At 38.2% G+C, this 25503-nt stretch overlaps 1 long non-coding RNA gene across 1 annotated transcript; it reads left to right on the plus strand.

Annotated features, from left to right (window-relative positions):
- LOC141128779 (uncharacterized) lies at positions 1-24917 on the plus strand. The gene is made up of 3 exons (XR_012241734.1): positions 1-2631; positions 3599-3703; positions 23063-24917. It is a non-coding gene; the product is annotated as an uncharacterized lncRNA (long non-coding RNA).
- The last annotated feature ends 586 nt before the right edge of the window (positions 24918-25503 follow it).

Here is a 25503-nt window from a genome sequence, read left to right on the forward strand (position 1 = left end):
TCAACGTTATACTTTATAACACTAGAATAAATTCTTGAAATCATAATCAGTTATAGTAATTTTCCCTTCTGGCCTTTATATTTTCTTTTAATATTTTGTGTAGGGTGTTGATGAATCTATACAGTCACTGACAGATTAGTCTTCATCTATATCTGACATTTTGTAATGGGATGGGTGTATGATACTGCTAATTCACTTTGCTTTTCATATTTTTTACTTTTCAGTCTGTCATGTGTGAACAAGATCAAGGCATTAAGAAATTGTTTATTTTTATATCTTTTTTTATTTATAAAGGCATTGCTGAGCAATGAGCAGTAAAAAAAAAAATCATAAGTTCTGACATGATTATTTCTATGGCTTTATATTAGAAAGGGGCAGAGGCAATTCTTGAATTTAAGACACTGTAGATAATTATTAATGACTTGACCACTGTAACTTAATGAACTGCTGCATGTCATAGCAACCAGCATTGCCTGTGTTACCCTAAAGGGTCGTTATAGGAACAAACTGAGGCTGATTTACTAAAGGAGATCAAAATCCTCACCCAAAAAATGTGTGAAAATATGTACTGCAATGAGGCCAATAGCTTTAAAACATTGTGCACAAAATGGGAAATTTTACAGGACACAGAAATTATATATACGCCGGGTATGAAGGAGATTCCCTAGACATCTGTTTATTTACACTGCAACATCTTCATTGCTTATTTATCTCATATTAGTTTTATATTAAGCATTAAATTTGGTTATACAAAATCTGGGTGATCATGATCTGTATTAAAAAAAAGGAAAAAATAAATAAAAATAAATATATATATAGCTCTGCATAGAGACTAATAAGGTTCTAGGTTTATTTTTGGTCAAAGCTTAATTGAACAAGCTGAAGTTGGAAGCTGATTGGCTACCATGCACATCTGTACCAGATTTAGCACTCTCAAGTTTTAGGCTTCCTTCACACTTGTGCGACTTGTGAAACCCCACGTCGCAGGGCATGTGAAATTCAATGTATTTCTATGAGAGGCGTTCCTACTGACACTACAGAAGTTGCTGTGACTTCAGAAAAGGTTCCTGCACTACTTTAGTCCGGCTTTTGATGTGACCTTGGTCCAGAGAATGTAAAGTCAGATCTAAGTCGCACCAAAAGTCGCATCAAAGTCACACTCCAAAGTCGCACTAGAGATTGTGTGACTTTAGAGACGTGCTAATGTAAAAGGAGCCTTAGTAAATCAACCCCAGTCATACACAAAAAAGTTCTAATTCCTTTTCTTGGATAATCCCACTAATTGGTATCAATTAACAATTTAGCCAAGCTGTGTGATTTAAAACCACTTCACCTGTCTTAAGCAGGAATAAGTACTTTTTGACATGTTTTTTATTTATTATTATTATGATTACCATTATTATACATCTAGATATGTTTCACTACCCTAAGATTATTATAAACACAACAATGCTTATTTAGCAAAGCAAAGGGCATTAATAAATTACAAGCCGCAGAATACCATAGCAGGCAATCAATGTTTAAGATCCCTCATTTAAGAGTAATAAAAATCATAATATAGTAATAACATAAACATAACATAATAAGCTTGCTAGAGTAAAAAAGTGGAACTTCCATAATGTAATGGTATTTTCCCATGTCATAAAGATTTACATAAAATATACACCACAGCTTTAACATCAGAAACAAAACATAACTTGATAATCAGATAATTAGAATGAGATCATGTAAATCAGCCCACCCCACTCATTACGGAAAAGCAATGAAACTGGCAGTTCTGATTTCACTGATCACTGAAGCTTAGATGAAGTTTTCAGTACGGGGGGGTTTACAGTGATAAAAGTAACGCTACAGATTTTCTGTGTTAATTCCCAAGTGGGCAGTTTGTGCTGTGTTTGTTAGCACGTTATTACGTTACACGTTATTGGTGTACTATATGAGCCAAGCACATTTCCTGGTATAAGAGATGAGAGCTTCTGCTGAATGCACAGTATCCCTGTCTGTACGAGGCGTTTCCTGCATTTAAAGTACTTGCAGTTTCTCCCTGGGCGTTTTCAGCTCCGAAGCACTGCCTATTTTTTTTCTGAATGAGTGTCCTTTGTGTAACCTCACTAATTCAGAACTTCTTTGATTCAGAAGGGACTGCCCTTTTTTTTTTCTTACCCCACAGCATGTGATTGGTCAGCTGCTAATTGGCGGTACTCTATAAGACTCCAAGAACTTGAGTTCTACTAAGCTTTCTCATAGCTGTCTTTCTGACACACTGTTCAAGCAAAGCTGGATGGCAGTCGGGAGCCTGTAAATATGGTTTTCTTTTTCTCTGGATTTATCAATGCCACTGATAGAAAGCAAATACTTTTGGAAGGACCAAAGGACGGGGATTTAGGACTTTTGAGTCATCCTAGGATTTTGTGCTTCGCTAAACGATGAAGACTATGTCTCGTTTCTTTCCCTGAGAAACATGTGTGAAGGCATGTGCTCATTGTTATTGCTTTAAAGTAGGATTGGATTTCCTAACAAAACCAGAGGATGTTACTCAGCTCTATAAATTATGTCTGTTTTCTGTCCCCTCTAGTGTTCAAGAAAGAGTTTTAACAGATGAGGAATTTCACAAAATTAAATCAGTTTTAGGTAAGTACAATTGTTAAATGTGTTCTTGATTAGCTTTTGTTTTCCCAAGACATTGCAAACATCTATGAAAATACATGTAGATAGATTGTGATAGTCTGATGTAGGGTTTTACAGTCATTGATGTTAAACAGTAAAGTTTTTTTTTGTTTTTTTTTTTTTTTTTAGAGTAATCCTGCCTTAGTAATGTCTTCTGTAAACCACATGGTAGGAATGAATGACTTCTCACTAACGTAATGCTGCTGACACATGACACGACCAGTGAGCAGTTCCTTTTCACTGATCTGCACTCACTTAGATAGGGAGGCTGGGATTCAGTCATTCCATTCATTCACGGAGGCTCTTTTTCACATTGGGAAAGTTTTCACACACTTCAATGACAAGGAATGGAGAGTAAAATGATACGTACATGGTGTGTATTTAATCCACTCTTAGCTTGTCAGTACAGAACAATTTGATTAGGTTTAATTACATGTACACTATGTTCTCTTTTTAATTTGTCTTGTAGGCTGTATCATTTTTAGTTGGTTTTAGAAAATGACATATTTCCTTCAGAAGCAATCTTTTTGGTTTATACATTGTGCTGTGTATTCCTGTTATATGTTATACCATGCCCGAAAAGGTTTAAGATTTCACTTTGTAAATCATTGCTTTTTTTTTAATCTTCTTAATGGGATATAACAGCACAAACTATTTCTTTATTGCCACTCAGCGAACAACAGATCTAAACAGGAAGCTCTTTTTATAGTGTAAAAGAAGCCAAGAGTGATAAGGAAAAATGTGCTAGGAGCAATGTCCCTTAACAAACAGGAGTTGTCACATTTTCCCTCCGCTGTAGGTGTGGCAGCGATTTACTAATTCTGTGTATAACTTGTTGAACTTGACCTGGTTGTTATGTTAAAAATGACTGTCAGAGATAATGTCCGTAAGAGTGACATTAAGAACAAATTGTCTTGTGTTGTTTCTACAGCCCTGGGGGAGTAAAGAAAAAAGCCTGTTAGTATCACTGAATCAAATGCCGATTTGCGAAGTCAAATGCTGCGTAAACGAATGACATGACCATGTGTGATCTTATGTAAGTAACGTCATATCCTCATTCCTTCCTGCATGATCTAGTTTCGTCACATCCTACTGTATAAATATCTCAAGCACATGGCTTATATTTGTGCTAACTGTGATCCTAGATCAGTCATTATGTGTGTGGGGTAGTCCGAGTTCTATTACAAATTTAGAATAGCCTTGCACTGTGGGGTTGATTTACTAAAACTGTAGAGTGCGAAATTTGGTGAAGCTGTGCATGGTAGCCAATTAGTTTGTTCAATTACGCGTTGACAAAAACACCTGCAAGCTTATCGATTTGTATACAGAACTGCACCAGATTTTGCACTCTTCAGTTTTAGTAAATCCACCCCCATGACTACAAATATGCCTCATCCTGCTCTGTTGACTTGCTTGTAGAAATAATTGCTGTCTTTAAAGTGGCTGTGATCTCTTGTTTGTGTTGTTGAGCAAATTCTTAGACTCTGATATTGTATGTATGCTAAACTTATATGAACTTTACTGATCCTGTCTACCCATTACCTGCATTGCTTGATGTATGCTGTATAAAAATAATGACAGAATATATTTTTCCTTTTTCACAATAGTCAGTTTTTGATTGTAGATGGGAATCATGAGTAAAGATTAAAGGCAAAATGTTTCAGTTTTGGATACAGTTGAGTGGGATTAGAACATCTCTCAGGTTTTTGTTGCTGTCTGTGGCCCAAAGGGAGATTCGCCCTCTCTATTTGTCCTGTTTATCATTAGCACTGAGAATGAAAGTAAAAGAAAATCACAAATTTTGGGTTGTCCCCAGAATAGTAATAGAAGGAAAATCTATCAATGGAGCCACTCATACTGGGGACCCTGGTGGTAACCAAGGATTCCTTCACTTTGCTCTCGCTTCTTGGTTTGGCTCCCGAAAACTGATGGGAGTTACACAGTAGGTGAGGTTGAAAAAAGACACACGTCCATCAAGTCAAACCCATGTGTGTGATTATATGTCAGTATTACATTGTATATCCCTGTATGTTGTGGTCGTACAGGTGCTGAGACCACCGCCAGTGGAAGGGAATTCTACATCCTTGCCGCTCTTACAGTAAAGAACCCTCTACGTAGTTTAAAGTTAAACCTCTTTTCTTCTAATTTTAAAGAGTGGCCACGAGTCTTGTTAAACTCCCTTCTGCGAAAAAGTTTTATCCCTATTGTGGGGTCACCAGTATGGTATTTGTATATTGAAATCATATCCCCTCTCAAGCATCTCTTCTCCAGAGAGAATAAGTTCAGTGCTCGCAACCTTTCCTCATAACTAATATCCTCCAGACCCTTTATTAGCTTTGTTGCCCTTCTTTGTACTCACTCCATTTCCAGTACATCCTTCCTGAGGACTGGTGCCCAGAAATGGACAGCATACTCTAGGTGCGGCCGGACCAGAGTCTTGTAGAGCGGGAGAATTATCGTTTTATCTCTGGAGTTGATCCCCTTTTAATGCATGCCAATGTTCTGTTTGCTTTGTTAGCAGCAGCTTGGCATTGCATGCCATTGCTGAGCCTGTCATCTACTAGGAACCCCAGGTCCTTTCCATCCTAGATTCCCCCAGAGGTTCTCCCCCCAGTGTATAGATTGCATTCATATTTTTGCCACCCAAATGCATTATTATACATTTTTCTACATTGAACCTCATTTGCCATGTAGTTGCCCACCCCATTCATTTGTTCAGATCTTTTTGCAGGGTTTCCACATCCTGCGGAGAAGTTTTTGCCCTGCTTAGCTTAGTATCATCTGCAAATACAGAGATTGAACTGTTTACCCCATCTTCCAGGTCGTTTATGAACAAATTATAATTTGATAGTATGAATAGGAGTTCATCTATGTTTATATCCTATACTAATACTTGGCTTCTCTTTGGATATTTGTTTTATCTTTTTTTACATGTAGGCAACTTGTATTTAAGCCTAGTACACACACTAGTAGTTATCTTTTTTCAATCAGTCCAGCAGGGCTGAATGAAAAAAGACTGACAGCTCAGGGGGAGCCACTGTACTAACTATGTGACATTAGTACAGAGATCTCCCCTGCTGTTCTATTGTGTTCTGACAGGGGGGTGGCCCCCATGCCAGAACATTCCGGTGAGTGCTCTCAGCCATTGGCTGAAAGCACTGATCAGGAGCCGACCGGCAGACCTTTTTTGGTCATGCCCCTTCTACAGAAGCAGGCCGAACATTCGACTACAGAAGCAGGCCGAACAGTCGACTTCTGTTGGACTGACTGCAGTATACACTGGCCGAATGTTGGCCGGTTTCTATTGAATCGGCCGATGCCGTCCAACATTCGGCCCATGTGTACTAGGCTTTAGGGTTAAAGTTAAACACTTAAAGCCAGGCATTTTTTTTTTTTCAATTTTAAACAGACTGGGGAAGGATTATAACCTCTGTCATCTTTTTTTTGCTGTCTATTCTCTGTTCCCATATTGGGAGATTTCCCACCAGGTCCTTTAGCTCAGACATGGCAGTGAGTGAGAATGACATTTTCACACAAGGACACATATAGCAATAACACTCTGACAAGCATTACAACCCTTCTTTTCTCTTAACAAATAAAATGGAAAAATCACTTTTGCCCAGAACAGTGAAAATAGTACCGCTCAAATGCCCCTTCAGACCTGCGTCAGTCAGATCAGCATGTGAAAAGTCTGGTTCAAGACAGACAGAATCGGCTTGTCAGGCTCCAGTGGACTGCAACAAAATGGTGGCCATCTGCACACAGACCCCTTTTCCCTGTTGCATACATGTAATGAGATTGGTAAAAGATGGCTTCAGTTCCTGTTCTTCACCTGTAGAGAACTTCTCAGATGCGTTTCACCCTCTTTGGGGCTTAATCGTAAAGGCATTCTACAATTAAGCCCCGAAAAGGGTGAAACGCGTCTGAGGAATTCCCTTGTCTACCCATCTCATTAAATTTATGCAACAGGGAATTGGTGTCTGTGTGCAGACTGCCACCATTTTGTTGAAAAATAATAATTTTAATTCTATATATTTTTCTCCTACACTTTGCTTCATCATCGGAATTTTTTTACTATCACGTCCAATTCTATCTCTAGACAATAGATAAAACCACGATATTGATAATGGGATTCTCAGTTGTCAGAAGACACTGATCACTGGCTGCAGCTACTAATCGACAAAAAGTTTCCAGCATTCCTCTAACGATCGACTCCTGTTGGGCAGAGAGGGCCACACATGGATCAAAATTTGGGTCAGTTCCTGCTAAACCGGACAAATTTCAATCCATATGTGGCCAGTTTCATTTAGCTGTAGCAGAGAAAAATAAGGTCTACCACCCTACCAGGTGGAACTGTGCTGTGTGGCAGAACTGTGTAACTGGACTGCATGGACAGAAATGGATTATGTGTTTCCTTTTGTGTTTTCCTGGAGTTAAGTGTTAATGAAGGAGTATAGAAAAGCATGTGATTAAGGTCAATCTAATTTCCAAAAATGGTATGTTGTAGTAAGAACCATATATGACATAATCCTCATGGCTGTTGGTGCCTTTTAGTAAGTGTTCCTATTTTTAAATGTGTTGGTTGTGGATCACTAAACTGTCAGTTGAGCTCGAGGAATCTATGCTAATACCTTGGGTGAAAATTAATAATTCATTTTTTTAATAAAACCGGAAAATCAATGTCATGTTTGCTCATTTAGTAAATATTGGGAAGTCCTTAAGATGTTAAGTTTTTTTCTACTGTTGGCATTTCAAAACTGTCTGTTGCCCAATAAAAACAAAGGTTCTGTATACCAAACCTTTGTTAAAATGTTTTCCTACAGTTACTGTATTTTATTATATTCTTAAATTAGATTGTCCAATTTGGAAAGCATACAAGTGATATTTAGTTCTTATTATCCAAGGTGAACAGCCTATGAAAACGGGAGGAAATTGTTCTGTATCTTGTAGCACCTATTGCTTTGCCATTAATAGTCTATTGTAGCTTAGAAAAAAAAATACAAACCTATCAGCATCTATAAATTACAAAAATGCAATGTGAGTGGGTCTGTCACTTGGTTGTACTGTAAGGCACTGTTTATACATCAAGGCTCAGTCACCTGAGTGATGACTTGTACTGCAAACATGACTTCCCAAAATGTCTTTTAGTATTTTCTGAAAGCTGGTTTGTACCTGTATTGTCCAGTAACTCCTGACTTTCTTTCCTCTAGCCATAAAATGTTAGTGATCCTTTAATCATGTCTAAGATTTTTTATGAACACCTGCAGTCAGGTGGTCAGTGACTATAAATGTGCTACAGAATAAGCCAGATTGCTGTCTGTTACTATATTAGGTCGTATTTAATGAAGCATATATATTGATAGCAGGGTTTGAATTGACCTTGACATACTGATCAGTGTGTAGGAGTGGAATGAAATTGTTGATGAAAAGGGCAAGGTCCGTTGAGAAGAAGAGAAAGGAAATTAACACAGGCAATAAATGATGATACTTTAGCACTTTTCACTTACTACTAACTCACAGCTGCCTGTTTTCTACCATATTGTTCAGCTGCCACACTGCAAAGAGTGTCTACTCAGAATGTTTTAAAGAGGAACTTCACCACCTATGTGATTTTTATTTATTTTTTCATTCCACACATACATGTCCAGCCAGTCCAGTGTTGTCTTGCTGCAAAGGCCACCACACAGCGAGTCCCATGCTGTCATCTTCTTTGCTGACATCAGAGGGAGGCAGCTGCTTCTTCCAGTTTCTTACAGTAGGCCCCCTGTTGACATTTGGGGTCGCATGTGCAGTGTGTTTGAGATTGCACCCCAAAGCCTCCTGAAATGCATGATGAGAGTATTCAAGGAGGCTTTGGGGATGCAATTCTTGCCTAGACTCAAAAGGCAGAAGCACAAGGTTCTTCCCCCAAAAAATATATATTACCCTCTAAAAAAAAAAATTGTATTTGATTCCTGAAAGGAGGGTGGAGGAAGAAATATTTCTCAATGAAATAAATAGGAATGAAGGTCACCATTCTTCCTGGTAGTCATGGCTGCACTGTTCTTACATAGTTGTCAGCCAATGCACTGAGAGTCACTATGTTTGGCCATAGAAGATATGCCATTGTGGAACCTTTTTGCACCCTGCTGTTCTGCGATCAACCTCAACTTAAACATGGGTATACACATATCGGAATTCGTCTGGTTCAGCAGGAACTGGATAAATTTCAGTACTTGTTTACCCCTCTCTGTTTAACAAAAGCTGGTCATTAGACTAGGTTCTGCCTGACAGTCCTGCTGGAAAACCAGCATTCGATCAGCTGCTGCAGCCAATGGCTGCAGTGCTGATCTGTGTACTCTGATGGGGTGAGAGAGGGGGTGGAGTCCCCACTGTCAGAATACAATAGAGGAGCAGGAGTGATCCCTGCATCCATATTTCTTGTGTGGATGAGGCAAACTGTGAGTTTTTTCATTCAACACACTGGTTGAATGAAAAAACTCAGCGGGGTTGATTTACTAAAGGCAAATAGTCTGTGCACCGCAAATGCACTTGCAAGTTCAGTTGCTGTAGATCTAAGGGGAATGTCTTGCTTAAGAAAGTGTTAAAGTGTTTCTCAGAGCAAAACATCTCTACCTTATCTTCAGGCTTTGTAGGAAGCAAACTAAACAAAGGATAACTCAAGAATCCATATAAGCACATGTGACTAAAGCTGGTCATGCACTAGTAGATTTTCAAACAAACATTTGTATGAACATTCATATGAAAATTCTCAGTACATTTAATGACTTGACATCTGTCGTTTGAAAGTACTTCAAAATGTTGTTTGCTTTTAACGTTCTGTTTTGGAATAAATGGACTCTCCTGGATAAAAAACACATACAATGTAAGAAAAAGAAACTTTCCTTCCTGCTCTTTCAAACTCTCTCATCACTGCGATCGAAAATGTCTTTTTGACCCCACTAATGATTCGAAAATTGTACCAACGAACATTCCTAAAAGAAAAATTTTAAGCAAAATTTAAACCTTACTTACTAAAATCCTGTAACTTTTAACATGGCAACATAATCTCAAAAGTCATGTGTAATGCTGTTAAACCTACAGCCTTTATTTAAAATACCTATTGATACTTCTGTGACAATCTTTGTTAAGGCACATTCTGTTAAAGGATGACAGTTCTATATCACTAGTTCCCAATTGAGCTTCTGTGTTGTCACCCTATTTTATTTTACTAAAGTATTTGAAAAAAAAGGGCAGCATACAGTATATGTAGCAGTATGGCAATGGGCTTTAACGCCGGACTGCCTTGTATATGCAAAAGGCTGCGATTGGTGTTATGTGCTCACTCACTTTGCACCCCTAGCACAGTGACCTTACTGTCATTGACAGCTCACGGTCACAGTTTCCAGTTGGCAACTTGTGGGATGGGTTTCCAATCATCTGGTCACTGGGGTTGATTTACTAAAACTAGAGACTGCAAAATCTGGTGCAGTTGTGCATGTTAACCAATCAGCTTGTTCAATTAAACTTTCACAAAAAGAAACCTAGACGCTGATTGGTTTCTCTGCAGAGATGCACCAGATTTTGCACTCTCCAGTTTTAGTATATCAATATCACTTTGACAGCCAGTTGGAATAATGACTGAAAAGGTAATGCCTTTTACAGACATTTAAAGGGCTGTCTTCCAACAGCTAGAAATGGTTAATACCTTTTGTAAGATATACAATAGTAAATTCTCAGAATAAAACAGGTTTGCTCTATAGAAATAAAACATTAATATCTATCTCCTATTGAAATAAAACCAAGGAGTATTAATGTGTATTAAATGGCAGAAAACTACCAAGGTCCAATTATTTTATACTTTTTTTCCCCCACACCTAGAGATGTTTGTGTTAAAGTCATATGTCTTCCTATTTTAACATTACCTTTATAATTTACCAAGAAGTGCTGTTGGGGTGTACTTTACGAACCATGTGATACCTGGAATCATTGTATGGATCTGAAAATCCATACATTGATAACCATGTTACCATTGTATGGATCTGATAATTGAACATATTAATTGTTTCCCAAATCTGGTCCTACTGGACCACTAACAGGACATGTTTTACAGGGGTGCTATTGTAACTTTTTATTATTATTGTTTTACCTGTCAGTCTGTAAAGAGACCTTAAAAACTTGTATTGGTAAAGGTACTTGAGAACAGGTTTGAGAAACTCATAAATAGTATATACTGCCAAATGCTCCCTGTATTCTTGTCATAAAATAGAACTACACTATGTTATTTAGCAATTAAAGCCTAATGAAATTAATGCTATGGAATTTCCACTTTGATGGGGTGTGATAGCTCAAGTCTCTAAGGATGTGCTGTGATAGCACAACATATTCCAAGGGTTAGAATTGACAACCACTAATCACATATTTCCTGAAGGCAGTATGTAGCCAGGACCTGCTCTGGTGGTCAGTTACCACCACATTTTATAAACCGCAGACTGACATGACAAACACAAAATAGTTATCCTGTGAATCAACATGACTTCTTAGTTGGGTGTGGTTGCCATGTGCCACAAAATATGGCATTTCTTAAAAAACGTTGTTTTTATATAGGGACGTAAAAATGGAAAATCTGAATGATGCGAATAGACTTTGTTGCTCAAATGATAAAAAAATATGCTCTATGCAAAAGTGCTCCAGTCACATTATCCAGGTGCTTGGGGTAGAACTCCACCCAAAAAAATGTTTAGAAGATTAAGGCAGGGTCAAAACCTCTGTTGAGTTGGAGGAAAATTCTTGTCACAACAGGAAAGTAAGAAAAAATCTTCTAAAAGTTACAGAAATCCCATCTTTCACAGGTTTTACAGGTTTCCCTATTAGGTGGTTTTCCCACTACTACTGTTCATGTGTCAGCTGAAAGATCTTAGATTTTCCCTCCTTTTTTGGCTCAGTAATAATGCTTACAAGGCAATAAAGGGAGACTGAATCTCCTCACAAGGAAAGCAATAAATACAGGTTCTAACTTTTTGTTAAGAGTTTTTTGCAGGAGTTAACTATAAAATGAATTGCTTAATTGCTTATGAAATACACACCAAGACATGAGGCACACAAGGTACTATGGCGTGAACAGGCATTTTTTGAAAAGGATTAATCAACCCCAATACATCAGCCCCATTGTAATCTGTGTGGACCTCATATAATATAATTTTGATTCAATTTGATTAAATAAGCAATCATGAGCCACAAAAAGTATTAGTGTAAACAGGATTACATAAATGTTTTAGTGTTTTTCATGTCCTTGATTTAATGGAATATGGGTAGAAGTGAGTAGTGATTATGGAACAAACAAGAGCATCATAAATATGTACTTGTAGGTCTTAGCAGTGTCTTAGTAGAAGAAAGTGAATTAAAAATGTTGTTTTGCAGTGATGATTTTTAAAGCATATCACAAGCTAAACAAAAATTCCTGTAATTCAGTAGGACTTTAATTAAGACTGAAACAGGCAGTTAAGCCGTTTTACCACTCAGTTTCTCAAGTTAAATATTCTTATGAGTCAAGGAAGTTGAACAGACTGCATATGTGCCTACTGTACAGTTTACTTGGTTAATTTGTGGTATCCCCCTAAGTACCTTAGTACTAAAAACTAAAAGTGAGAACCTTCTTTCACTGATAGGATCCTTGATGGGCAACCCAAATCTCAGCTTGTTCTCCTAAATGGAGTTGCCCACATTAGAGGTAAAATGGATTTCTTAGTGACAATTGTTAAGCTTACATAGAGGTTTTCCATAGCAATAGATTTTTCAAAAATGAGTGACAAAAGCCCTTTGACAGAACAATGCTCCCCTTTCGTCTGTAGGAAATTTAATTTTAAAGTCTATTCTCAAATGCAATCAAAGTTCCTTGTGTTTCATCTCATTGTTTTAGTAAAATTATAGCATTAAAAAAATTACATTGGAAAGATAGTGAAACCTAGCATAGGGTGTACAAGAGTCTATCTATTTTGTTCTTTCCATGATTTATAAACAAACCAGCAAGAATGCATCATTTGGATGAGAGCTTTAGCTCTGATCTTGTGATCCTTGCCTTCACCATCTAGTGTCAGGCAACATTTTTCTAAGCCTCGTGAAGCTGGCTTCTATGAAATGAGTCAGTTCCTGCTTTTCTGGAGGCAGTTTGGTTAGGGGATCTTAAATATATCTGAGAATGTGGATGTGGTCTGCACAGTCATCCCACAAACATCTACAAGGAAACCCACAATAACTGCCAGGAGTGAACTCTGAACTCTAGTCTTGCCAAGGAGGTCCAAAGATGTGAGTGTTAGATTAATCACACACATTAGTGATACCACTTTTACTTTTCTTGCTTTAATGGAAAACCCGATAACCATGCCATAAAGCCAGTAACTGGCATTATTATTTATAAACAAAAAAAAATCATAAACCTAACAGCTGTATACCCAGATGGCCAATAAAACAAGCAGTAAACAATTTTCGTATTTTACAATTGCAAGATTTGCCAAAGATGAATGACACACTTGGGGATTGTTCGCCAAATGATATGCAGGTTGCAGTTGCCAGTTGACTGGAAATCTAATACAATATTAAAACAAAATAATGACAATCAGCAAACCATTAGCACATACATAGATCATTCATGGACATACAAAAATCAAATCTCACTGTTTGGCTTTCTCTATCACGTACCAGTTTTGCTTGCTTGTCTATAGGTATTTTACTTTATCATCTACCTAGTCTTTGTTCACTTCAGATATTGAGTTGGGTAGGAGACATTTACTTTTTTTATCTACCTAAAGTGATTTTGTATTTAAGGTTAGCCCAGACTAAGATAAAATTTAGTTTTTAGCAAATTAGTCTCCCAAAGCTGAACTCCAGCCTTACAAACAATGGAGAACTATGTTCCATGATCACTGTTCATTTATTCTGCATTTCTGTTATTTTAGTTTACATTCCATTTTGTTAGCTTCAAAGTAGTCCTGATTTGTTCAGACTTCATTTCATATCAGGACTGGAGGAGGGGCCATTTTGTTCCTTTATATCACTCCTACATAACGTTTGTTCTTGTACGAAGGCAAAAGATCCTGCCAGTAACAGTAGGAGACTGACAATGTAAGCTGCAGCCTTGCAAATTGCAGCATTGTTTTAAGCCTGCCATGCATGCTCACTCTGTTGGCTATTGAGTTTGCCTATCACATATATTAGGTAGGCAGCTCAATGGCCATTTAAAGGCGCTTGCACAGCAGGCTGATAATGCTGCTGCTAAATACAAAGCAGTGGGTTAGTGTTGTACTGTCAGGATCATTAGTCTTCACAACAAAGGTTGTATAGAAGTGACATGAAGGAACAGAATGGCTCCTCCCCCAGCCCCAATGTAAAGTGAAGTGATGTTACTGCCAAGGTCTCCAGGTAAATATTTTAAACATAGTAAAAAAAATCTTAAACTGTGTACCTTGAGAAATAATGCCATATATACTGAAAAGATTTTGGGTTTACAGTATGGGAATAAAAAAAAAATATATACATACTCACCTAGATGGGTGCAGCATGGATCGGATGCTGCAGCCGTTCCCCGCCAGCTGTACACTGAGAACTGAGCAATCAAAGACCACTGATCGCTCAGTTGCCAGGTCTGTTCTGAGCACAGTGCACTGACTGTCAGTCACTGCTCCGTTCTCTGCCCCTCCAGCGTTCACTGGAATACCGGGCTGTGAAGGGGACGGGAACAGCTGGCTCAGGCTCTCAATGGCGCACTGAGAGGCTGAGCTAGCTGCCGGTCAGGCATTGGGGCAAACCCTGACATTATAGTCGTGATCCCTATGGAGCCTGCACTGGTTCTGTGGTGTCAGCCGCCTGCTGTTGGCTGAATCTGGGTCACAGGAGTGCAAAACTTAGTGCACTCCTGTGATCGATATGAGAAGCATGGCAAAATAGCTTTGGCCATACTTCTCCTTTAACGCCTCTTCTGTCCCCTTATTTTATAGTACTTTTTGAAATTGTTCTGAATGCTATGGGTACCAATGAATAGTCAAAACAGCTGCTAGAATCAAGACTAACTTTATGGTAACTTTTTCTGCAGAAAAGAGAATGCAGGGAGAATGTTATTTTCACATTATGAATGATGCAAAGAAATCCATAAGCACCAAAATACAGGGATTCTATACTGTAATGTATCATTGTCCTCTCTTGATTCTTTTTTTGTTTTGAATGTACGTATTCATGTGATAAACCTGAGCAGCGCTTGTGCCCAAGAAATGTGCTTTTTAGTTCAGCATTGATGTTCGCAGTAACGAGTCTAGGCTTTTCCAAGCATAGCCATCAGGTTCTACATGAGAAGTAAGAGTAATTATTGTGGAACAGCAATGAATTCCATTAAAGAAACTATTGAGGTATGACTTTTGCTTCTGCATGTGACTTGGCATTTGGGAGCTTGTTTTGTGGTTAGTTGTGCAAGAAACACACCTTACCCAGCTTGCTCATACTAGTAGCCTCTGGAAGGAGTGTGAATGAAGGAGCTATGTGGAAGGAAGGGTTTCCTTAAAAATGCTCAGTTTGTCCTTTAACAAGTTTTTTTTTCATTGCTGCAATTTACTAAATAATGAACGTCACAGTCAAGTGACAGTCAGCTGGTGATATTATAATGTTTGAATAATGGTCACAGGGTTTTAGGTATGTGTGATCTAAAATAACATTAAACACACCCTTGGTTTACTGTGAGTTCATCGTTAAGTAATCTAGGTGGCATCTGAAATGCTCTGACACTGGTTTCATATAAGACATGCGTTTCATAACAGAATCCACGTTATTAGAAATGTTAAGGCTTATGAAATATGGCATTGAAGGATCAAAGCTAGAGTACAAAGTATAACAACCAGAGCAGCACAACCATATTTTTTACGTTAATTTTGGTCACTGAAAGATGAAATCTGATTCGTGGCTATTGGTTCTTGCAGTTTGCTATTTTTTTTCAGAATTTTTAGTACTAATTTTATGGAGAACCAGAAGATAATTCAGTATCATATAATATAAATATAGATATCAAAGAATACATTTTGCAAGCTGAACCTGTTATACACTCAAATTTTTTTAAATGATGACCTAACAGTTGCAGTTAGTGAAAGCTGCCTTAAAGTGATTGTAAAGTCTTGTTTTCTTTGGTAAAAATAACAAACATGTTATACTTACCTGCCCTGTGCAGTAGATTTGCACAGAGGAACCCAGATCCTCCTCTTCTCGGGTCCCTCTTTGGTGCTTCTGGCCCCTTCCTCCTGTTGAGTGCCCCACAGCAAGCAGCTTGCTATGGGGGAACCATCAGACATGGAGCCGCATCCAGCATTGCCACCTTTCTCTCCTTATTGGCTGACTGACTTTGACAGCAGTGGGAGCCAATGGCACCGCACTGTTGTCTCAGACAAGGAGGAGGGGAGTCCCGGCCTGCCAAGTGTCTCGTGCAACATGACTGGATCTAGAGGGGGCTCAGGTAAGTATTGAGGGGGCTACTGCACACAGAAGGTGTTTTATCTTAATGCATAGAATGCATTAAGATAAAACACCTTCTGCCTTTACAATCACTTTAAGTAGAACTAATGCAGCCTCTTACTAAGGCTGGTCATACATTGTGCAATTTTCCATTAGATTTATCAAAACCATAAAATAAGATGCCAACTTTAAACAATTTCAATTTGTATGCAATCAGGCAGGCCCTTGCACTACATAGTTGAAGGTAAAACTAAAGGAAATTGAATAAGAAAATTGCATAATGTATAGCCAGCTTAAAGCGGTTGTAAAGCCCTAAGGTTTTTCATCTTAATGCATTCTATGCATTAAGGTGGAAAACCTTTAGTGCTGCAGTGCCCCCCCTCAGCCCCCCTAATACTTCCCTGAGTGATCTGATCCAGCGATGTGCACAAGAGCAGTGGCTTTCCACATTGTCTCTCTCCTCATTGGGCAGATTGATTGCAGCAGATGCCATTGGCTCCCGCTGCTGTTAATCAAATGCTGTGATGCGGGGGGCAGGGCAGAGTCCTGCTGTCAATGGACGCAGCAGAGCGAGCACGCATAGGTGCCCCAATGGAAAGCACCTTTCCGCAGGGGCACCTGCCGAAGAGGAGGGGCCTGTAGCGCTGGCAGGGGACCCCAGAAGAAGGGGATCAGGGGCTACTCTGTGCAAAAGCATTGCAAAGAGCAGGTAAGTATAAGCATGTTTGTTATTTCATTTTTTAAAAATCCGAAGGTTTAATATCACTTTAAGACTGCTTCAACATTAGGCTTCAAGTGAACATGATATGCCTGACCAGTATTCCTAACCAGTAAACAAAAACTAGAAATTTTGTATGTGCTTGTGATTGTTTTAAAGATCATGAAGGTTAAAATGGCAGTGTCTCTGGAAAAAGTTGTTCTGGAAAGGGTATCCTGTGACCCCAAATAATCATCACCTTACTTTTGTCCCCTCGCAGAACTTTGCTCCTGTGCAGCTGGCGGCACTATCTGGATCTTCTTGGTATTGAGGTGCATGTGACCTGCTCCATTGTGATGGGCATTTTTCTAGCAGCCAATTGCTAGACCCGAAAACTGTTACATGAACTGGTCACCCACACAGTCATTGTCAGCTGCAGAGGAGCAGGGTGCTACAAGGCAAGGTAAGTATATGGTGGCCAGGAAATGCCCTGCTTGGGAAAGGTAACAGTGTCTCTTTAGGGCTCATGCACAAAGCTGTTTCAGACAATATAGTGTACATTCCCAGCATTTTCGCCTCCAACGAGCCCTCATGTGCTGCGTACTGCTGCCTATAGAAGTCAATGGCTTTACACAGCTATATAAATCCAGGTGAGGAGCTGCAGCACACTTCAGGAGTTTATTTAACACAAAAGATAAACAATGTATCAGCATGTAGCAGCAGCTGCCGCTGCAGGGAGACAGCTTTAGATTTTTCTGTAAATGCAAGTCGTCAGGAAAATCTGAAACTACAAAGGTCTGTAATTTGCACCGTAGGCCATTAGAAACTGGCTTTTTTTTTAGGAAGTTTGTGCAGTAAATGAAAGCGTCCATTCAGATTCAGGGCCATATCAGAATGGTGATTTTGTAGTAGCAATTAATCAATGCCAGCAATCTCTAATGTGAGTGATAAACGTAATTTATAAATAGTGAAGTAATTGTAATTGTTGCTGCTGATTTGTCGCTAAGAAGCTCAGTCACAGGTCACATAACATTATAGGGTTAATTTACTAAAACTGGAGAGTGCAAAATCTGGTGCAGCTGTGCATGGTAGCCAATCAGCTTCTAACTTCAGCTTGTTCAATTAAGCTTTGACAAAAAAAAAAACTGGACGCTGATTGGTTTCTATGCAGAACCGCACCAGATTTTGCACTCTCCAGTTTTAGGAAATCAACCCCACTCATTTCTCTTCTTTAGCAATTTAACGCCATTGAGTTTATTGCAGAACAATTGTCATTCTACTTATGGATATACAGAGTGTCTGTTGCACCACATCTCCAATAATTAGGAAAAGCCTTGTATTTTAAGGCTTTTTCAACAGTTGACCAAGGTGGAGAGATAGGCGGATGATGTCGCAATTTCTAGTTCGACCAGAGAAAGCCTTAAATTCATTGAAAACATACAAAGCTTCTCCTAAATGGCAGATATACGGTATGACCGACTATCTCTGGCACAAGCTACTGCAGTATTTTATAGCCTAAACAGCCAGTCCATTCTGCATGCAAATCATTTCTTTGCCCCAAACAAATAATTTAAAGTGCCAGGAAACCTGAAATTCTCTTTACTCTATAATACTTTGTTTAATCCACTGACCTTGCTAATTGTTTAGTGGCCTGCGGTTTGTGGCTCAGCCATCTAAAACCGCAAGAATACACACAAGGCTTTTTTATAATCTAAGAATTTCTCAATTTAGAATTTGTGAATTTCCCAGCCATATTTTGTAACCGAATGTATGTGAACTGTGGTTTTTACGAAATATTTTACACCATTATTGTAAATAAATATGATCTTGTCAAGATTTACACAGCTTCGTATGCGGCTTTACTTGTTTAACAGTGCACCAAACAAGTAATTCACTCTAATGGAGTCATACCAGTACATGGAGGCTTCTAATTGGCTGCTATTGATTACTGCCTTTAAAATTAGTGTGTAAGAATTTAAATCTTGAATATAGTGGTACAATGTTCAGTCCCTGCATGGCTGTTGCAAGCTGCAAGCTCAGCTAAAAGCTGCTATTGTCACTGGCCTGGAGAATCTGCTAGAGGATGTGGGGCACAGTGGTAGTGTATGTACAGATGACAGAAGAAGATGACAGAAGAAGCTGTCATTACGGCCAAGCATCTTACCTTTAAGTGCGGCATTTTAGCTTGCAGAAAATTGTTTTGGATGGACAAACTTCAGATCAAAGTACATGGTTTATGGCAATCTTTACAGTTGTGTCATTGCTGACAACAGATATCACCATATTCTGCTAAATGTGCTTTGTATAAAGAATGTTGCCGATTGGTTACAGACTTAGTCACACAGCGGAAAATACTTTTCACCTTACTGAAATATTTCTGGGTACTAACAAGTACTTCTGATGATCAGGAGGGTTTGTTATTGTGTTGGAAAAGCTGCTACATAGACTTATCACTGTGTAGGCAATGTGAGTGATGCCTCAATGAGGTACCTCACTTGGAATGTTCATACTGCATATTGTTATTCTTAAAGACTGGAAACTTTAAATGCAAATATAAAATGTAAGGGAATAATTGGCAATAATTGATCAAGCTTCAGTAACACTTAAGGCACGTTATAAAGCTCATCAATCATTATCAATGAGCATCATTTAACTTGTACTACTTAGATTGTCTTAAATCTGAAGTTTGGGTATGAATTTTATTGTATAGTTACGCTGGTCCAACATGGACAAATGTAAGTATTCAAATCTCATACCTGACCCGTTGTCTCTACTACTACAGTGCTAGCAGCAGTCTTCTGAATCCAGCACAGAGTGGCTGCCCTTCTGCATAGTTACCCCATAGCTTAGCTCATTTGGCCCAGCCACTATTCACAGAATGTCATGTATTTTTTTTCAATGAATGAAAGGCATTCTCTGATGGGATTAGGTGAAGAGGCAGGGTGGTGATGTCATAATCTCCACCTCGTTTAATCAGATAATGCCTTGTATTCATTAAAACAAATGCAAGGTGTTCTGTGAATGGCAGCAATGCTGAGCAAGCGACCCCCTGTGGTTGATATGTAGAAGGGCAGCCGCTTGGCACTGGACCCCGAAGACTACAGTATTGCTATCACAATAGTAGCAGCAACTACTGCATTGATTTGCAGCTTCTACGTGGATCGCTCAGGTATGAGATTTGCATACTTACATTGGTCCAAACTGGACAAATGTAACTATGCAGTCAAATTCCTAAACGTCAGCTTTAAAGTAAACCTGTCATGAGAGAATTATAGGGGCTGCTGATACTGGATGCCTGGCTGTAATGCCGACCCACTAGTTTTAGTCTTTATGTTGTTTAAACTTCTGAGAATCTTAGAGATCCGGTAAGTTAACCGCTTCTGGACCAGCCGCCACAGTTATACTGCAGCAGGTTGGCTCCCCTGCGCGAAACCACGTAGCTGTACGTTGGCTCGCGGGGTCCGGATAGCAGGCACGCCCACAGCACAACGGGGGTGCCGATGCTCGTGGCCGACGGAGAGACAGAACAGGGACGAGTGTGTGTAAACACACACTTCCCTGTTCTGTTCTGACAGGAGTGACAGATTGTGTATTCCTATTTGCTAGGAACCACGATCCGTCACTTCCTCTAGTTAGTCCCCTCCCCCTTCAGTTAGAATCACCTCCCAGGCAACACAGTTAACCCCTTCACCACCCCCTAGTGTTAACCCCTTCACTGCTAGTGACATTTTTACAGTAATCAATGCATTTTTAATTGCACTTTATTAATGCCAATGGTTCCAAAAATGTGTCAAAATTGTCCGATGTGTCCACCATAATGTCGCAGTTATGATAAAAATCACAGATCGCTGCCATTACTAGGAAAAAAAAAATAATGATAAAAATGCTATAAATCTATCCCCTATTTTGTAGACACTATAACTTTTGCGCAAACCAATCAATATACGCTTATTGTGATTTTTTTACCAAAAATATGTAGAAGAATATGTATCAGCCTAAACTGAGAAAACAATTTGCTTTTTTTTAAAAAAAAAAATGGGGATATTTATTATAGCAAAAAGTACAAAATATTGTGTTTTTTTCAAAATTGTCGCTCTTTTTTTGTTTATAGAGCAAAAAATAAAAACCGCAGAGGCGATCAATACCACCAAAAGAAAGTTCTATTTGTGAGAAAAAAAGGACGTCAATTTTGTTTGGGTACAACGTCGCATGACTGCGCAATTGTCAGTTAAAGCGACGCAGTGCCGAATTACAAAAAACGCTCTGGTCAGGAAGTGAGTAAATTCTTCCAGGGCTGAAGTGGTTAAAGAAATCTCAGAAGTATTTTCCTGTGTCCCGGTTGGAGGCTATTGATATAAAGTAGAGGAATAAAATAGCCAGGCAACTAGTGGTTGAAGAGGATAGCTTAGCAACGGCAGATTGAACGGCAGATTTAGTGTATCTCTAATGATAGTCCCATGACAGCGCTATTACAGCATGATGAATCAGAACCATAAAATTATCTTAACACCTTATAGGAAATTGTGCACATTTTTGTGTCTTGCACATACACTTACAGAGGAAGAGAAATGACCTTTGAGATACTTAAGATAAAGACTATTCATTTTATTACTGAGCGTTATGTAAGTTTGCCGGAGTGGCATGATATGGCATTCAATACACGTGCAAGTAAATGCAAAAAATGTGTTCAGCTATGTGCTATCTTTTCGCGGATCACGCATCAATGACGACTGGTCATTTTATCTTTGGAGACTGAAGCCTTTTTTCATTGTATATTATTGATCAGTTTGGATTTAAAGATTTTTCTGAGAGCAGTCCAGTAAGTGACAAACATTTTATTCCTGATGTATCATATTTACATATACATTTCTTAATATGCCTAGCACTATAAATCTTAAAATAAACCTTCAGGTGTTTATGATCTTTAAATGTAAATTTGATCCATTCTTTACCAAATCGATAATATCAAGTCAGATGAATGTATTATTGCTGCACTACTCACGGGACCATATCCAACAACAATAGTAGGTCCTGTATGAGGTGACCTCCATGGTATGATTACATATGACACATAATAATTTCCCTTTGGGATTAATAAAGTATTCTGAATACACATGGCTATCAGAGAACTGCAGTTTAACAATAGCTGTTCATTTTGTAGCCATTTTCCAGAATTCTGCATTGCTTAACTCTAGCCAGTCAGATTCAAAGTAACATTCCCTAACACTAATGTTTCACTGCAGCTTGGAATTTTATTGGTGGCAGCAGCACAGCATGGGCAACTTACACTAAGCATGCTCTGATATGTGAGGCCTACAGATTAGTGTGTCATCACCAAAAAATTTCAAAGCTGGAATGTCCCTTTTTCATACCAAAAAGGGGATTGGCTTCCATTTTGAAAGCGAGACCTTGTAAAGTTGAATCATTTTAACAGGTATTAACAAGCCTACATGTATGACTCAAGAGCCCTGCAGTCAGCTTTATTTCACACACCTTGCACAATCTAATACATGTAAGCTATTGTCCCGCCATATAACCTCTGTTGTCTGGATGCTCTTTTGCATTTGTTTTTCACATCAGAAAGTATTTATTCAATGCTAATGAAACTGCACCCATTTAATAATATGCTTTTCTCCCTTTAGTGACTGTTCTTTCCCTCAGGCACTTTTTGAAATTTTTTGTACAGCAACCTCCAAAGTTCTAATATTTTTTTTTTTTCTTACTCTCACATTGCACTAGGTCTTATAGTTTAAGTTTTAGCTACCATGCACAGCTGCACCAGAGTTTGCACTTTCCAGTTTTCAGAAATCAATCCCAGTGTAACACAGGTTCACAGATGGACCTGTAAAGCATTATGTAAAACAGTGTTAGCTGCATTATTAGTTTCATGATTATTCCTGCCTTGCTTAGAACTGGGGAAATTCCTTCTGTTTCTCAATCCAGGAGGGAAATATCAAAAGTCACAGACATTTCTATTCTTTCCACACTATCCAAAACTTTTGTTGGAGTTGGGTGATAATATATTTTCCGATGCAGTACCATATATTTAAGCAGGAATGTTGGCTGCTCCAGCAGCCAATGCCGGCCTGCTGAATTAAAAAACAAAACAAAAACAATCAACATAAGAACACAATTTTCTTTTAGGATGACTACTGAGCCTTTGACTTTTACTGTATTTTCCCATCCATTTGGACTCTGACAATAAATGATGAACTTGTTTTGTTTTTTCAGGCTGCAAGAAGCTGGTTTAGAATCTGTGAAGACAAACAATTTTAGTGGTGTTGGTCGCTCAGTAACCAGTGTAGATCCTGTTTTAGATTTCAGCAGCTACATCTGGCTACTGGGTCTCTGACACTACTGCCTATAGCACATCTTATTCTTGCAAAAGAAGAGAGACTTTTTCTTCTGTGGAAAATAAAAGATTCATACTACTACCATTTTGTTCTTTATCTGTTGCTGTTGCATTTCTCTGTTCAAATCGCAAGTTATTTTATATGAAAGTGTAGGTAAACCCTAACAATGATCTTCTGCCATTTGCTACCTTTTGTTCTGTTGTATACCATGGACAGAAATGATCTGTTCCATACATGTAAAAAATACCTTTTGGTCCTGCCATAAATCCAGTGAGATTCATGTAGCAAGCTGACAATGGTTCTCTGAAATCTCATAAGCTCTCCCACATGTCCTTCAGAGCATGAGCATTGTCACCCTAGTACAGGAAGTGTTGCTAGTAGAATCACCAAGTGAAAAATTCTTAAAAAAAAAAACAAAGAAATATTCAGCCACCACATGACTTGTAGGCTGCAATAACTTTGTTCTAGGGTTTATATACACTTTAAAACTTACAGTACCAGGCTTGGTGTATATTCCAAATATGGTTTTGCTAGTAATACAAAAAAATGGTGACAATTCAAATCCACAATGAAAAGTAAAAATACTCTATAAGTGACCGGGTGGTATTTTCAGTTTGCTTTTGCCAAATGGTGGAAAAAAGTTTGCTTCCAGCTTTTGACTTGGAATTTTCAAATGGAGGAACCATGCAATTTGGAGCATCGTTTATTGAGATGATGTTGCTTACAGGTCAGTGCAGCTCTGCTTAGTGTTTAGAGCCCATTCAGGCACTTTTTCATGACTGACCATGGATTTATAGATATTAGTTATTAAAGTTGAACTCCTGGATGATATAAAAACACACCAATTCATGCAGTTTCATATGCATTAGATATTCATGCAATTACATTTTCGTGGCAAATAGTGAAAATATCTGTGATCAGCCTCTTTTAGTTCCTTGTTTAATAGAACTGTGAGAGGCGTGCTGCATGCAAATATACACAAGGAACATGTTGCCAGAAGGAGAGAGCAGTCTGTTGAGTTTATTAGTCTACTGCTACTCCTTCAGAGTAAAGCCCGGGCTGTGAAAATTTCAAGACTAATTGGACAAAAATACTAATTCTTTAAAAGGTAAAACAGTACCTTTTATATGGCTATAGGTTGAAGGGACCATCAGTTAACTCAAATGTAGGCAAGTAATGTAGGACAACACAACCCATGTTGGTAATGACACTGTTATTCTTCAAGCTGTTATGGTGGACCAGAAGCTATTCTTGGCTATATGCTAGTACAATAAATGAACAACAGAGCAGCAGAGATCATATCCACTTCTTTTTGTTCTTTTTGTCTACTGCATATTTTTACAGAAAAGTTACTTTTTGCTTTCATTATAAGATTACAGAAACTATTCCAGAAAAAAAATCCATACATATGGTTGAAGTCATGCTTTGTTATATTAGCAAAATGTGTGAGAAAACTGACTTAAATGTTGAAGTTGTCCAGATTTTGCATGCACCTGGCACACAATGTAGAAACCTGTGTTTGTGAAGCAACAGCTACATTGTCTGCTGGGTTTCAGGCTCAATGGACATATCTCCCTGATGACAATAATTGAAAAAGAACATGCTGGTAAGTATGTTTTATTGCATTTTATGTTTATGCGAAATCAGTATTTTTGTTTTGTTATATGTTATGCCTGTTTTTACTTGGAAATAGATGTTAACACATGAAAATAAAAAATTATTAAATGCAAGAATGTGTGTGTTGTTTCCAATAGATAAATTAATAGGTATTTATTATGTATGACCTCCCATAAAAGATTAACCTCCCTGGCGGTATGATTATTTCAGATTTTTGCGTCTCAAAGCAGTACAATTATTTTGCATAGAAATTTGGTGTTATATATTGTAGGTCTGTAATTCTTAGCAATAACACACTTAGATCTGTCCACCAAGAGTCTAGTAGATATCCCGGGTATGATGAAGTTTGAAACACAAAATCATAAATTATAATATAATAAATAAATATAAATAATTTTAAAAAATAATAATATAATAATAATAAAATCAATTTCCCGACGATTCACTATCGCTCATTTCTGCAAGTGTTCTAATTTACTATCGCTGTTTTCTAGCTGGTCTAAAGCCACTTTTGACGTAAAGAGAAACTTTATGGTTGCTATGGACAATCTCAGGTTTCCAGGCAGGAAGAACAGTATATGTTATATAAAACTGCATGCAGAGCATGCACCAAAGCACTGGGGACAAAAGGGAAGTGAAATGATTTCATACAGTACTGTAATCTGTAAGATTACAGTACTGTATGTGTTATGATTATTACAT

The sequence above is a fragment of the Aquarana catesbeiana genome, linkage group LG02, assembly GCF_042186555.1.
Source record: "Aquarana catesbeiana isolate 2022-GZ linkage group LG02, ASM4218655v1, whole genome shotgun sequence".
NCBI lineage: Eukaryota > Metazoa > Chordata > Amphibia > Anura > Ranidae > Aquarana > Aquarana catesbeiana.